Source organism: Puntigrus tetrazona, chromosome 1 (genome assembly GCF_018831695.1).
Source record: "Puntigrus tetrazona isolate hp1 chromosome 1, ASM1883169v1, whole genome shotgun sequence".
Taxonomy (NCBI): domain Eukaryota; kingdom Metazoa; phylum Chordata; class Actinopteri; order Cypriniformes; family Cyprinidae; genus Puntigrus; species Puntigrus tetrazona.
Window position 1 is genome coordinate 27,482,735 of NC_056699.1, and position 15,052 is coordinate 27,497,786.

The 15,052-nt window shown below is 38.3% G+C and overlaps 1 pseudogene; it reads left to right on the plus strand.

Moving 5' to 3' along the window:
* The first annotated feature begins 210 nt into the window (after nucleotides 1-210).
* LOC122349210 lies at nucleotides 211-11,191 on the plus strand (annotated as a pseudogene).
* Nucleotides 11,192-15,052: the final 3,861 nt, after the last annotated feature.

Below are 15,052 nucleotides of genomic sequence, written 5' to 3' on the forward strand. Positions count from 1 at the left end.
CACACTCTCTCTGTAGGAGTCTGTTCCTGATGATAATGATCACGGAGGAGAAAACAACGATGGAGGCACCACTTTAATTCATAACTCTCACAGTCTGAAAACATTCACATGAATCTCAGTGATGGATAATAACTCTGAAAGTGGCTGTAACCCGCTGCTTCTTCTGCAGGCGGTGTGATGACGAGCGCGAGTGATGAGCCGCAGGAGGAAATGTCCGCCTGTCTGCTGCTGGTCCTCTTCACACTCACCTCAAACGCTCAGGTCAAAACACACTAGCCTTGGAGCTTTTTCACTTCATTTTTCTTTTCATTTATTTGATCAAAAATGCATTAAAAATCTGAAATAATATTAGAATTCTGAATAGCTGCTTTCTATGTGTTTCTATTGTAAAATTTAATTTTATTATCATCATTATTATTATTATTATTATTATTATTATTATTATTATTATTATGTCATCTTCATTTTAAATTTTAAATTCTCATCTTCTTTATTATTATTATTATTATTTTATTATTATTTTAATTCTCATCTTCTTTATTTATTATTATTATTATTATTATTATTATTATTATTTTAATTCTCATCTTCTTTATTATTATTATTATTATTATTATTATTATTATTATTATTATTATTTTAATTCTCATCTTCTTTATTTATTATTATTATTATTATTATTATTATTATTATTATTATTATTTTAATTCTCATCTTCTTTATTATTATTATTATTATTATTATTATTATTATTATTTTAATTCTCATCTTCTTTATTATTATTATTATTATTATTATTATTATTTTATTATCATCATCTCACATCATCAAAAATGCATTAAAAATCTGAAATATTATTAGAATTCCGAATATCTGCTTTCTATGCATTTCTATTGTAAAATGTAATTTATTCCTGTGATCAAAGCTGAATTTCCAGTCTTCAGCGTCACATGATCCTTTAGAAATCCGCTCAAGAAACATTTCTGATTATTATCAACGTTGAAAGCAGCATATTTTGTTGAAACTTTATTTTTGCGCCTCACAGATGAGTAGTATCGCATTTAACAGCATGCATTTGAAATAGAAGTGTTTTATGATCAACTGAATGCATCCTTGATGATTAAAAATATTAATTTAGATTTATTTATTTACTTGCCGCAACATTTTAGTGAAATTAAGTTGTTGTTTTTTTGTTTGTGTTTTGATCTGTTACTGTCAAATTATTTTCTTTTAAACAAAAACCTGACTTAATTTAGTTTGGACACTAAGGATCTGTGTTCAACTGGAAAGCGAGATGAAAACACTGGTTATGATCGTGTAGCAGTGTGTTCATCAGCATACATCAGGCATAGAAACATGAAGAAAAGCCCCAGGTCAGCTTTAGGTCATTATATCATATCTGTGTGGAGAGTCTTCATCTGAGCCACACGAAAGCATCAGCGCCTCCAGGCCGGTTTACCGGGAATCTCAACCCATGTGAACTTTACACGAGATGCCATCGGGTTTCTTCTGGGGACGCAGTTGAATAAACAGATTTGTATTTAAGAAAGCACAAACTGAATGAAATCTAGTCCACTTTAACATCAGAGAGGCTCTACAGCTTGTGTTTCAGCGCAATTAAAACGGCACAATTAACCCGAATCAAATCAGAAGAAAGAGGACGTTTATCTCAAAGCGCAGCTCAGGTACTTTTGAGCTGTTTATGAGGAGCCCGAGCCGCTTTTAATGAAGGATCTGATCAACGCAGAGCGACCCACATGTGAACGCCAATTAAAATCCTGAGACACGTTTTTTGAAGTCTTATCAACATCTCTCTGATATTTGGGGAGGTTTTTTTAATGCCATTTTATGATGAAAAAAAGAATTTAGAATCATTCAGTGTCCATGTTGTTAAAGATAAAATAAGAAGAAGAAGAAGAAGAAGAAGGATGATAAACTCATTACTGCAGTGAAATATAAAATAAAATAAAAGAAATAAAATATAAAATTTTTAAAAATCTGAAAAAAACACAACAAAACTACCAAAATTGTAACTACAATGAAATATTATAAAATTAATTATAAAAATAAAAACTAGGAACTAACTAAAATAAAGTGGTATAAGATGAAGTACCTAAATGATTGAAATAAAAAAATACTAACAATAAATAACTAAATAAAAAAAATATTATTATTACTGCTATTCTCATCTTCATTATTATTATTATTATTATTATTATTATTATTATTTATTTTTTAAAGAACAACTAACGAATAATAAAGACAACAGCTCAATAAAATGACCAAAAAATTTAATTAAATTAAATGAAAACTACAATAACAATAAAAGTATCAAATAAATTCCAAATACGAAAAAGTACTATAATAATAAATAAACAATTATATCTCCTAATATATGATATTCTTTGTAACTGGGTTGGTTTTTCAGAAGTGTGTGAATGTTCGGTGTGTTTGAGCGGAGGTCTGAAGGGGTGTGCTGTTTGTAGGTGTCTTCTGGGAAATCTCTGAAGCTGCTGCAGGAGCAGTGGAGGATCTACACCAATGAGTGCGTCCAGAGCCTGAGCAGCTCTCCGCCGGCCGCAGGTCAGTCCGCAGACCGCAGCGGGTGATCAGTGTGTGCTTCTTCAGCGGCTCACGTGTGTCTGTGTGCCCCAGGGCCCGTGTGTAACAGGACCTTTGATCAGTACGTGTGCTGGCCCGATGGACCGCCGGGAACCACGGTCAACGTGTCCTGCCCGTGGTACCTGCCCTGGTACCGGAAAGGTAAAGCGCTCGCTTAAAATGCAGGGCTTGAGGACCGTCTCCATTAGACATCAGAGGAACGAGATCTCAGCTCTTATCTGTCATTCATATTAAACACCAAGAACATGGCAAGACGGCAGCCATGTTAGAAAAGAAGAGCTGTTATTACATGATTCAAGTTAAAGTCATCATATTTCAGCTGGTTCCATGATAGCATGTTTTATTTTATATATATACTGTATATAACACTATCCCATACAAAATGACATAAAAGACATATAAAATGAATAAAACCTAAAGTAAATATAAAATGGAAAATAAAAGAAAACGTTTTTTCCGAAGCCTTGGATTTCTCCCTAGAAAGAAACTACTGGATTATTAGGAAGGATTTCAAGGTAATTATACTGTAATTAACATTAATTAATTGATTAATGCTGTGCACCAGCGTTCAGGGTAAAGCATTACAAGTAATATGTAATCGGATTACTTTTCTCATGTAACTAGTATTTTTAATATAAATTTGTTTTTTTAAAAAGCGTTTCCCATTCATTGCCTGGCGGGCCTCGTGTTTTGTGAAAGTTTTGTGTGTGAATTCTAGACTAAACGTGAATTCATCTCACTCACAAAACAAAACAAAAAACTGTATTTATTGAAATTACGCAAACCTGCAATAATTAAAAGAAACGCATCTAATCCCATTCAAATGCCTTTGCTGCTGACCTTTGATGATCCAGTTCAACCATACTAAGCAAAAATGACTAGTTTAGAGAAACTAACAATTGCTCTGAAGAGTATTGAAGCTTCTTCTCCTGTATTTAGTGACTAGACATCACTTTTCCTTCTGGCCTGAGGGTTATTCATTGCACTTTATGGCGCAAATAATAGCTTTAGACAGAAGTATTTATAATAAAACCAAACAGTCAAGCCCTGCTCGCGTTTAAAAAGAAATGTAACTCTTCAACCGAGATCAATACAGTTTTCCATTCTGAGGCACCTTTAAGCTAGCACTGGAATGTTTCTGATGAGGTTTTCCATCAGCTGGTCATCTCCTCGCATGCTAAGGCTGTCCTGAAGAAGTGTAACGTGTTGGTGTGTTTGAGCAGTGCAGCGGGGCTTGGTTTACCGTGTGTGTGGCGCTGACGGCCGATGGGCTCGTGGGAAAAACACCAGCGAGTGTGAGCAGGACGACCCTGGACAGGTGAGACGAGTGTGAGACGAGTGTGTGACGAGTGTGAGACGAGTGTGTGACGAGTGTGAGACGAGTGTGTGACGAGTGTGTGACGAGTGTGTGACGAGTGTGAGACGAGTGTGAGACGAGTGTGTGACGAGTGTGTGACGAGTGTGAGACGAGTGTGTGACGAGTGTGTGACGAGTGTGTGACGAGTGTGAGATGAGTGTGTGACGAGTGTGAGACGAGTGTGTGACGCAGTGTGTGAGAGACGAGGTGTGACGAGTGTGAGACGAGTGTGTGACGAGTGTGAGACGAGTGTGAGACGAGTGTGTGACGAGTGTGTGACGAGTGTGTGACGAGTGTGAGACGAGTGTGTGACAGACGAGTGTGACGAGTGACGAGTGTGTGACGAGTGTGTGAGACGAGTGTGTGACGAGTGTGTGACGAGTGTGTGACGAGTGTGAGACGAGTGTGTGACGAGTGTGTGACGAGTGTGAGACGAGTGTGTGACGAGCGTGTGACGAGCGTGAGACGAGCGTGTGACGAGCGTGAGACGAGCGTGTGACGAGCGTGTGACGAGCGTGAGACGAGTGTGTGACGAGTGTGAGACGAGTGTGTGACGAGTGTGAGGCGAGCGACGCTCCACTGACCCAGCTCTCTCTCCGTGTGTGTGTGTGTGTGTGTGTGTGTGAAGAAGCAGTACGGTCAGATCCTCAGTAAGTTCAGAGCCATGTACACAGTGGGATACTCTCTGTCTCTGGCGGCGCTGACCCTCGCTCTGGCCATCCTCATCAGCTTCAGGTAAACACAGACTATTACATCACTCACTATAAGTATAGAGCGCCGTGAAATACTCTATGTAGTGTTCAAAAGGTGCGCTTCCTTTACTTTCATATTGATTTGAATTAAACATGATGTTATCTATAAGAAAAATAAATAGATCTTTAAATAAAAAAACAACTCTCTTTCTGTATATTTGCCTATATTCGTGCCCTATTCAGCTCAGTTCTTCTAGTGATGAAGCTGTAAAGCCAGCACTTCAGGTCGCTGACTAATGATCAATCGCTCGTGTTCCTCGCTTCTTCACACTCTGGATAAAAGCTTCCTCTAAATGAATGAATAAACAAAAGCGATTGATCGAAAGCCCAAGCAATGGCGATCCGATTCGTGCGTCTGCTTTTCTGCAGGAAGCTGCACTGCATGAGGAACAACATCCACATGAACCTGTTCGGCTCCTTCATCCTGCGCGCCGCCTCCATCCTGGTGAAAGACGCCTGCTGGACCGGATGAACAGCGCTCGGAGCGGCCCGCATCACTTCCAGGGCCAGCGCCGGCTCAGCGCTCAGGTTCGCCACGCTTCACTCCGCTCTCTTGATTGGTGTGTGTGTGTGTGTGTGGCTCCAAAATATATGCAATTGAAAAGAAATGAATATTTAAGCTAAACGCTTGATCAAACCCGCCGCCGATGTTTTTGATTCTCATCGATGTCATTGATTAGCCCATGAACGTGACTGAAGCGGTCCGTCGGTGTGTTCCTCAGACGCTGAGCGGATGCCGGGCTGCGATGGTGATGATGCAGTACAGCGTCATGGCCAACAACTACTGGCTGCTGGTGGAGGGTCTGTATCTCCACAGCCTGCTGGTCATCACCGTCTTCTCCGAGAGGAACTACTTCTACCTTTACCTCTGCATCGGCTGGGGTGCGCAATCGTGCCTAATTACTTCCTTTCAGACGCTCTTTTGTCTGGGGCTGTTTTTTCTGATTATTGAAGTCTGATCTCACAAAGAGAGGCCACGAAAGCGTTTGATTGGCAGGCCGTCCGTCAGGTGACCGTGTCTCTCTTGTGTTGCAGGTGCTCCGCTCATATTCGTGCTGCCGTGGATGACGGTCAAATACCTGTATGAAAACGAAGAGTATGTTTCCTTTACCCTAACTTTGACTGACAGGGACTCCAGAGAGTCACACTTAAAGCTGTCACTGAATCAGCCCGGGCTCTGTTCATTTATTTTTTGCGTTTTTAATGGAGTTCAAGCGTCGACTTGCTTTATTTGAGTTTCTTGAAAATAAATGCCATTTAGGTTCATATTTAGTATGTAATGCAGCGACGTTCAGGTTTTCTTTTGTGACTGAAATGGCCAAATATATTTTGGGATTATTGTATGTAAATAAATAAATATTATTGTATGTAATATATATTATATATTTTTTATTTTATTACATACAATAAAATTTGTAATGTCTGTATATATATATATTTATATGTTCATGACATATAAAAAAAGAATAATGTATAAATAATAATAAAAATAATAATTATAAATAATAATAATAAAAATGTTAAATTTAATATATATAGTTTTTTTATTTTTAGATATTTTGTGTGCATGACAGATCAAAAATAATAATGTATAAATATATATATATATATATATATATATATATATATATATATATATATATATATATATATATATATATATATATATATATATAATATATAAATATTTATAGATAATTTTTTATAAATGATATATTATTTATATATAATTCTTTTTTTTTGATCTGTCATGAACACAAAATCTAAAAAATAATCATTTATAATACTTTTTTGTGTTCATGACAGATAAGAATAAGATAAAAATAAGAATAATAATGTTGCTTGAAATAAGAAAATTAATAAAATATAAAAGATTGTCTAAATAAATAAATTCAAATATGTTGAAATTAAAAAAAAAATCTTGACAAAAACACACAAAAATAAATACACGCGTGTTTGTGTGTGTGTGCTGTCAAATGATTAATCACAATTAATCATAACCCATAGAGAGATAAAAAACAATTGTGATATAATAACTGTACATATACTGTAAATATAAAATATTTCTATATCGTACATAGTTTTTTCCTCCAAACAATGTGTGATTTGAAGCCTATCAAAGCTGTGCTGACGGACATGGAATGAGTTTGTGTGGGATCGGCACGGATACAGCAGGATCAGGAGACTATTAGCTCTTTATGAGCCGCTCACATCCCTGATCTCCCCGGACGTTCATGTTCTGACTGAAAGCGGAGGAAAAGAGTCGTAAAGCGGCCCATTGCTCTTAAATAAAACACGCTGATAATGAGAAGCGATCTGGGTGTTTGGGTTTAAAGTGCGGCTGATGGGTTCTGGCCTGATGGTGACCTTAGACACGCCCCCTCTCCCTCTGCACCAATCAGGTGCTCTCGTGATGCTGAGGATGAGTCGCGGACGAGTAAAAGATTGTCTTTCTCTCTCATCACGTCTCCATGTGCTCGTTCTTCTTTTCTCCCTGCGGAAACCGTTCCCTCTCTTTCTGTTTATTGTTTGAGTTTAGTTGGATTCTCCGGTGGGTGTTGTTCCGGCACAACATTTTTCATAACCAACCACTTTGTGTAACTTTTAGCATTAATACATTCATACCTTAAAAATCGCAATATGTAAATCAATGCTGAAAATTAAGCTTCATTACAAATAATAAATTGTTGAAAATTGTCAAATTTTTGTCTTTTAAAAAAACAAGTAAGCTACTCTTTAAATATTTACCTACGTAATGTACAGTCAACAAAAATACAATAAATGCAAAACAGGAAAAAAGAATAATAAGCTATTTGCTAAAAATAAAATAAGAATAATGATTAAGGAAACAAAAGTATTGTCGAAATCAACAAAAAGAAAAAAAAAATCTGATTTTAAGACTAATAAAATAATATAAAAAAGTCAAAATTATATATTTTTTTATATTTTATTATATTGACGTAACCCCACGCATGCTGTTGGTAATAATGAATAGACATAAAGTTCTGAAGTACACAGACTCAAATGACTTCATGTACTATTATAAATGTATTTATAAATCCAGACCGAATTAGCATTTATGAAGTCTATGTTGAGCTGAGTCCCGGAGAAGGATTACCGAACGACACCGAGCTCAAACTCCTCCTGCGTTCAGAACCATTTGGGAAGGTTTAGACTTTTTAATAAAAACTCTACAAAAATACCTTTGAAAGCTAATGAGATCACAGTTTGAGCAGATGTTCACAGCTGTGTGAGCGGGGTTTATTAGAATGGGTTATTAAGCCGATGAGGGGGGAAAAAAGTGAAATAACAATAAAGCGGATCGTTGCCATGGTAACGCTTAATTAAAGACACATGTTTCTTTTATTTAGACGCATTAATCAGTTTAGAAAAGAAAAGTCAATATTAAATCCAAACTCTCTGCATTTACTTGTTTCTTGACTTACAACAAACTATTTCTGAAATAATCCTTCATCAAAATACGATAAAAGGCCTTTCTTTCTCGCCACACAATCAATTCAGATTTACGCCGTTTCTCATTACATGTGCTGTTTTATTATGAAATATGTCACGTGTGTATATGAAAATCTTCCCGGGTTGACTTTAAACACGGAATCCAATTGCTCGTGTCACCAGGGTAATGAAAAAAATGAATGCTGCATTAGGTTTTTAACCGTTTGACAGTTTTCTCACGTTTAAATTGATGAATTATGCCATTTTGTCATATGCAGATGCTGGGAAAGGAATATCAACATGGGCTACTGGTGGATCATCCGTTCTCCCATACTGTTCGCGTATCTGGTAAGAGACCTATCATCCACACGATATCGTTCAAACACGCAATGAAGATACGCCATCTCTCGCTTCCAAACACTTTCCCAGGAGTGTTCCCTGTCGGGTAGCCAGGAACGTTTTCTCAACGTAAATAGAATGTTCTCTTTAGGTTAAGGGAACGTTTTCGACAATAAAACTCAAAAGTAACCTCCAGGGAACATTCAGAGAACGTTTTCGGTGGGTTATAAAAATAAACACCTAAACGTAACCTGCAGGTTCTTTAAAAGAGAACCTACAGGGTTCCCAAAAACAACCAAAAAGGAAAAACATTAGCGTAATGTTCTGTCTTGTTTGGGAAAGAACCACAGCCTCGAATGACAACGATACCGTTCGTCACGTCGACATCCTGTGTGTGTGTGTGTGTGTGTGTGTGTGTGTGTGTGTGTGTGTTGCATATGGATGGGCCGGAGAATTGAGATTCAAGCAGTCTCTGATATGATTCTGCGTTCGCACGCTCGTATTATCTGAGGATGCGTTCGTCCGGCGAGCGCCTCGGGCTCAGGAACGCTTTATGACATCCTCGTGTCACTCAGCGTTTGTTCGACGCGCTCATCGACGCACAGAAAAATGCTCCGAGGGCTTTACAAAGCAGTAAACACAAACGCAACCGAAAATTGCGGTTCTCCACAACCTAAATGATTGATTTCACGATTCCCGCTTTGAACTGCGCTGTATGCTATGTTTTGAAACGGATCCAGACGGCTTTAGAAGTTTCACATGAAAGCATCATGAAGTCAGAACGGAGAGATCCCATTAGGATTGAGATCATGTGTTAAGCTTTGACCTGTCTTGGATATTATTTAAAGTGATTTGAATGAGACCCATCACAGCAGTTCCAGTGATTTTTAACCCGTCTCTTTCTTTCCTTCTGGAATAGATTAATTTCATCATATTCATTCGCATAATAAAGATTCTGATGTCCAAGCTGAAGGCGCATCAGATGAGATACACCGACTACAAGTTCAGGTAATCTCTGCCGTCTTTTTCTCTCTTGCGGCGGAGCTCGTGCTCATGTGTTTCTCCGGCGTTCTCCTCAGGCTGGCCAAGTCCACGCTCACCCTGATTCCTCTGCTGGGGATTCACGCCATCCTCTTCACCTTCGTCATCGATGAGTCCGTGCCGAAGGAGTCTCTTCTGAGGCTCATCCGCCTCTTCTACGACCTCCTTTTCAGCTCCTTCCAGGTCAGAGGGCAAAGGTCACCCGCCCACCGACGTCATATCAGATCGTTAAAGAGATCTCTCTGATGGATTGTTTCTGCTGTGAGATGATAGCAGATGGTTGAGGTTCATGTGTGTTGTTGTTGTCTGTAATCTTCAGGGTCTGCTGGTGGCCATCCTTTACTGCTTCACAACAAAGAGGTGAGAGAGATGTTTCTTTTGAGCTACACGTGATCTATCGCATCTATAAACAGCAGTTCTCATCTAGTTTCGCTTCTAAAACCCAGCTGCACAATGGATTTGATTGGTGACCTAAGATCATTGCTTTTTTAGTGCCCTGGAGCACAAATCCAATCTTTAATCCAAGTAGCATGGGTGTATTTTTAGCAATAGCCAAAAATACATAGTAGGGGTCAAAATGATCGATTTTTCTTCAACATCATTAGAATATTTTTTATTTTTTCATGAATTTCACTCATCATTTACTCACCATCGAGTAGTTCCAAACCTGTATGAATTTAGTTATTACATACAGATATTTTGGAGAGTTTGTAACCAGGCTTTTTTGGGTCACCGTTGACTTTCACAGAAGGAAAAAAATACCATGGAAGTCAGTGGTGACCCTAAAGAGCCTGGTTACAAACTTTTTTCAGAATATCTTCCCTTGTGTTCGGCAGAACAAAGAAATTCATACGAGTTTGGAACTACTTGAGGGTAGATAAATGACAGGTAACATTTATTTTTATGGTTTTAATTTTAGTAAACTATTATAAACTTGCAGCAAATATAAATAGACAGAAAAAAGCATTAGGTATTATTAAATTAGGCAGTATATGTTAAATAACCAATTTAGAAAGCATGAAATTAATATCAAATATTAAACACCATGACAGAGTAAAGATTCCTTGTGGAGCCTCTTATGTTGAGCATGAGTGTGCCCTTTCTTTATATTTATTGCTTTTGATTCATTTATTTTTGGTTGTTTTTGCCGTGAATAGTCCTGTGACTCAACGGTCTGTGTTTCCCTGGCTCTCCAGGTCCAGAGCGAGATGCTGAAGAAGTGGAAGAGGTGGAAACTAGGCAAGGACATTGAGGAAGAGTACCGTCACACCCACAGCCAGACGCCTCATGCCAAAAGTGGCAGCATGGCTCGGCGATGACCCACGAATGCCCCGAAACCCCAGAGCTGGCGGCCTCGGCAGAGTCCCAGCGTCTGGTGATGGGTCTTCAGAACGGAGCGAGCCGGAACCGGGGCCGTGCCAGGCTGCAGCTGACCTCCGAGCCACAGGAGGGCGCTAGTAACTGCAGCTCTCTGACAGAAGACATTTGTCTGGAAGAGCGTCCCCTCAACAGTGAGTGCTCAGCAGCGGTGACAGAAACCAACGCTTTGAGGTTTTTAACACTGATGGATCAGATACGGTCTTCACGTTACCAAACAGCATGGAGAGGTGGATCTGTTAACCCTTAAAAACAAATCGCAGTAATCTCCTGAGTTGGTAAATTACCAAATAGTATTATTTATTGACGTCTTCTTAAGCTACGGGCACATTAACCACAGCTTGGTAATTTTTTTTTTAAGTAACCTGGACATTTTCTTGTCAATGAAAAAGTAATTGCTAGTCACTTGGGAAAAGTAATTAAAAGCGTAACTTGCGTTATTGTAATGTCTCTCATCAACACAGAAATCCACATGAGTTCGAAAAAGTTGCCTTATATTCAAGTAGTTCACATTAAATTGCTGCGTTGACCAACAAAAAGCTGCTTAGTCTGAATGTGTCTTGAACATGTGAGCCTTCATACGTCAGTAGGCGATGAATGGGTTTTTTTTGGCTTTGAAATTTAGTTAAAAAAATAAAAATATTCTTTTGACTAAACAATCGCCTGTAAACACTAAAAGCAACTTATTTGTGGTGGAAATACCAATTACATTTACTTTTCATGCACTTAGCAGATGCTCATTCCTGCTGAGAGAAGCAGAGAGGGTGAAGGGTCTGGAGAACATCATGCTGTGAAGAAACGGCAAGGCGCTGCTCATTTAATAGCAGTAAAAAAAAACCACTTGGTTATTTACCCACTCAGGAGCCAAACCACCTTTCATTGTGTTGCCCTTTAAGAAACGCATCCATAATTCAGTTCCATTTCTACTGAGCACTAACCACAGACAGAAAAGGAGATTTACCGCTCGCTTGACGTCAGAGCTTGATGTTTCACGTGGGGCATTCGGTTGGTGTCGTGATCAGGTGCTTCAATAAACGCCGTCAAATTCAAGCAGATCCTCAGTGGAAGCTTTTAAAGGTACAGTGTTCACTATACGTCTTTCTGCACACTTCACTGGGCTACCCACAATTCATCAGGACGAAAAACGGCTCAGCCGGGAGCTCAGGGATGATCTTTACGGCTCCCACGCGAGGCTTCTCGGATTGTGGAGGATCTCTAGCAGCATTCAAAACCGTTACTTAAACGTGACACGATAAATCATTCTGTATTTGGGTGAAAATTGTTTAAATCGACACAAGGCTGAAGCACTCTCCCTGTTCATGATGCATTATTTACTGAAGCAAACCACACGGTGTTGTTATGAATATATATCTATGTATATACATTGAAAAATAGATGTGTTGTTGAACGCAGCATTCATTCGCAGCCTTAAGTATACCAAAAAAAAAATAATAAGGATGCAAAATCATATTTTAGTGTCACATATGCCATCTTCTGGCTTGAAGATGTGGTCCATAATATAAGCATTTGATGAGCAGGTGTTTTGTGCCATAGCTGTTTTTATATAGAAGATTTACATAATGTATCGATCATCTGAAGTTTATTAAAATGCAAGCATAAAAATGCAAATGAATAGCAATGAGGCTGACACTGAAAGAAGAAGTCGATTAAAACCCGACCACTAAATCTCGAGTGACTACCGCCGAGCTTCAGTTAATATTAATAATACATCATAAACACGGAGCTTCGTACGGAGTGTAACCTGCGTCATTTTAATGGTTTTTTTGTTCTTTTTTTTGTGCTTCGTGGAAAGAATTTGTACGGAAGAGTTAAACTGCGGTACTTGTGTAAATCAGTTTTGTTATTGCCTGCGAGAACAAGTAAAGAGGGGGAAAAAAGAACGAAAAATCGCAAAAAAAATAAAACTCCCAGTTGTTTAGTCTGTCGTGGATGGCTTTGATTTACTGCAGGCTGATGAATGCTTCTTATGGAGATCTCTGGGAACTCGCTGAAGCCACGGTGGACCGCATAAATCACACGCACGCACGCACACACATACTGGTTTTTGTGGTTTAGCAAGACATTGAAGGCCAAACCAGTTGGATGGTGGTTTAAGGGGACACCTCTTTCCCAATGTCCTACAGAGATGATAAAACTATCAAAAATTTTGTTTTACTCTGCAGAACACAAATATCACTTTGGATTTTCTTTACAACCAATAAAATGGATAATATGACAATCTGATATTTTGGTGGTACACAAGGACTGCCACGCCCCCCCTAAAATGTTCCCGCCCATTTCATAATTGTGATTTACAGGGTATGACTGATTTATGAGGACACTCACTTTACAATACACCAAACATGTCAGTTCTCTGGATTACAGGGACCAGGGTGTTTTACTGGTACATGACCTTACACAACACACACACGGGTCACTATGCTGCATTACCAGGACTGAGGTGGTTAAAGAGTACCGGATCTTAAACACAATACACAACATTAGAGGGACCAATGCGTTTTAGAAGAACTTTAATAACTTCAACAAATAAACAAAAACCTTAGGCACCAACCACCAATGTGCTAATTACAATAGAACGGCATCAAAAGAGACACAGGATGTGCTGTTAGGTTACTTACTTTGCATTTTCCTTTTTAGGCTAATTCCTCGATTCCTAACAAAATCCCGTATGTTCTGAGCACTACGCCTTGCCAAAACAGGATCTTCAGCAGTCTTACACTGCTGGCATTCAGTTCATGTGGCCAGTTTACCTTTATTTACATGGGACTTAAAAGGTTTCATTACAGCTGTAATTTCATCATGTGACCATGCCACTTTTTGCCCTCTTCGTGGTTTTTCAGTTTCTGGCTCGCTTTCATTTTCTGTACAGAAGAACACATATATTTAATTAGACATTTGTAACATTGATTGAGACAATAAATGCGTTCATGAAATACTGATTTAAAACATGCATAGAAATTATATGTACGTTTCATAATCTTGCTGATATTTTATCCGTTATATACAAAATAACAATTTTTACAATATTTTAAGATTTCAATATTTCAAATCAGTATTTCATTATTTAAGTGTCATCCAGGATAATGTTCATGACTTTTCATGCATTGCATTACATGCACGCTCATTCCAGTATATCAGGTTGTGTATGTTAACACAAAGAACATGGTCTTGATGTCACATTTTATCTATGTTCTTACGATGGTCCTCATAATACACGTGTAAACATGGTCTTGGTGTCACATTTTGTGTATGTTTACACCTGTATTAAGAGGACCCAGTTTTATTAGGACATCACAAAAACATGGTCTTGAAGTTACATTTTACATCTATGTTCTTACGATGGTCCTCATAAAACTGGGTCCTCATAATACAGGTGTAAACATGGTCTTGGTGTCACATTTTATCTATGTTCTTACGATGGTCCTCATAATACAGGTGTAAACACAACCTGACATACTGGAATGAACATGCTTGTAATGTAATGGTTAAGAAGTCACTAACATTAACTTGGGTAACAACTAGGGCTGTACAATAAATCACATGGGATTGTGATGTGCATCTCGTCAGCATCGATTATGAATGTGATATTGTGTAGCTTGTCAGCGATCTATGGCTCTGTGTATTAAATGGCACTATATCTGAAAGCACATGAAGAAGACTAACAACCAATCACAGAACCAGCTTTACTGACAAAATGCATATTACCATTGCATCTGACTAATCATTCAGCCCTAGTAATAAATGACATTTAATCTTTACTATAATACAATAAATCAGAATTGACAGTCTAGAGGTTTCAGTACTGCATCGCCATGGCCAGTCAGAAGCAGTTCTCTCTTCACCAGGACAGATGCTCTTTGAGTGAGGTTTTCCATCCGCAGAGATGGTTCTCATCCTGCTGTTTGGAGTTCATATGGTCATCGTTTACCATCATCCCGGCTGCGTCAATGCTAAACAAATGACAGACAACATCAGTCCTGAAAACGTCATCATATGCTTTGTAATCAGCAATCATTTAACAGTCATCACTAAGCTTTGAAAACACATAACTGATCATTTTAGCAAAATATGCACTTAGACCACAGACATG